The sequence below is a fragment of the Crocodylus siamensis genome, chromosome 1 (genome assembly GCF_052110815.1).
Source record: "Crocodylus siamensis isolate JL-2025a chromosome 1, ASM5211081v1, whole genome shotgun sequence".
Taxonomy (NCBI): Eukaryota; Metazoa; Chordata; order Crocodylia; family Crocodylidae; genus Crocodylus; species Crocodylus siamensis.
The window spans coordinates 69,387,022-69,389,392 of NC_143395.1; positions in this window are offsets into that span (position 1 = coordinate 69,387,022).

Consider the following 2,371-nt stretch of genomic DNA (forward strand, 5'->3'; position numbering starts at 1 on the left):
ATGCAAGATAACTGATATCTTAGGACAGGGCTGTCCAACTGTCCAGCTGGTTAAGTTGCAGGCCCCAGGCTCTCATCAGATCCTCTCCCCTTCCCCACCCCACCCCACATCGCTCTGACTGCAAAAGCAGAGTCTTCAAGCTCCCCTTCCTTCATCCAGCTGCCACTTCCTGCCTTGGCCTTAACGGTACAGATCAGTGCAGTAGTGTGGGGAGTTGAAGGTGAATCTGGGCTGCATGTAGAAGCAATGGTGGGGGCACCCAGTGCAGTTGTGGGAGAGGGTACCTGTAAGGTTGCACACTGCAGTGTGATGGGGGGGTAATCACACTCACACAGCTGACGTCTACATTTGCAATTAATGCTCAGAAAGCTTACTGCGCAGTAAAATATTGCACAGTGACTCTGTCTACCCAAGTGGGGAACTGTGCAGTTTTTACTGTGCTGTCATTTAACATAAGCAAGTGCTAAATGACTGCATAGTAACTGCAGTTACTGTGCAGAACCATCCCTACACATTTTTTTTTCTGGCACTATTGAGCAGTAGCAATGAGCTACTGCACTGTAGCTCATAACTAGTGCACAGTAGTATTGCATCACGGTTAGTGCCCAGCAGTGCTATTGCACACTAGCAATGAGCTACTGCATAGTAGCTCACTGCTACTGCTCAGTAACATCTTATGTAGACACACCCAGTAAGCTTTCCCATGCTGCAGGAGCAAATTTGCTCCCATCAGTCACATCCAGACAAGCAAGTACATGCCTGTTGTGGTGCCTCAGAGCACTTTGAGATGCCACAAGAGGTACACTAAGAATGAAAAAAATGTTCCCCGATATGAAAAAAAAACCACACAGGAAAAAAGCAGCATCTGCCCAGAGGCAACCAGAGGCTATGCCCTCCAAGGAGATGCTCTGGCACCCAGCCAGAGTATCTTTATGGCTGTCCCTTGCCTCTGCTGCCACAGTACGCTGCCTCAGCATGCTGTAGCAAATAGGAGCAGGGCAAGGCTGCAGCAGTGGATCAACCCAGGCTCTGTCCCAGGTCAGCAGGGAGGTGGGGGGGGAACTGTGGGGGTGGGGACTGTGGGAGTGGGGAAGACTGTGGGTGGAGGGACTGTGTGGGGGTGGAGGAGAATGCTTGGGAGGGGTGGGTCCCTTGTTGGGGCAGTCATGCCCACTGCTGGAACACTGTGGTGTGGGGCTTGTGCTGGGGTTTGGGGTGGTGTGGGCTTTGTGGGTGGGTATGTGGGTGGAGGGTTGTGGGTGGATTGTGAGGGAGTTTGTGGGTATGGGGGGACTATGTGGAGGTGGGGGAGACTGTGTGGGGGAGAGGGGACACTGTGGGAGTGGGGGGACTGCTCGGGAGAGATGGATCGCCTGCCTACCTCCTAACACGGTGCACAGCTCCCCCGCAGCAGCAGCAGCAGTGGCGACCATTGTGGTGCTCATGCCCACTTCTGCCAGAGACCTTAGTTACTTCAGAGCAGGAGTCTGTGCAGTGCTCCAATCCTGTTGATAATCTACATGGGTCTCAATATGATCATGTATGATAGCAATGCTGTATTTTTTACTTTCTTTTGTGGAAACAAACTAGTGAATTAGGCACACAAAAAGAACATTAATATTATAAAGTCAAGCACTCAGAAGTTAAGAAATGACACGTTTCATTTTTGTATGTGTTCATTATAATACAGAATTTGATTTTTTGCTCACAGGATAGTTTTTCCACAAGACTTTTGCCTCATCCAATCCTCAGCATAGACCTGTTCAGAGAAAGAGGCTAGAAAGGTTGTAGTGAAGTAGGCTGGGTTCTACAGGAGGAAAAAGCATGATCCTGTAGAAATTTACTAACAAGACCATAAATAATAGTGTAAGAAGTTAACTATAAAGCAGACTCAGTGCTTCAAGGACAGGCTGATAAGACACAGGCCTAGTCGCCTTGAGGTCTGAAACAATCAAGGATGCAGCCCCCCCTCCCTATTAGTTAGCATGCAGCCAAAAACCAGTTTTGAACGATTAAGAGTTTTCTCACACTGACCTGATATCTTGTTTTCTTTCACAGTGCAAAATTCCCACCTGCGCTCGCATCTCATCTGTAAACTATAAATCGCCTCTAACAGTTTTATTTGGGGCCTCTGAGCTTGCTCAGGGTGCCCAGCATGCTGAATAAATTTTGAGACTGACAGTGACTCTGTGTCTTTGGGCACAGCTCTGCAAGGGGTCACAAACTCCTCAACAATCTTATACCTAAAACAGTTGAATTCTGCTGCAAATGCCTGTGTCATAGAACTTCTGTGTGATAGGCAAATCACCTAAAGCAGTGGTTTTTAACCTGTGGTCTGTGGACTCCTGGAGGTCTGCAGACTATGACTAAG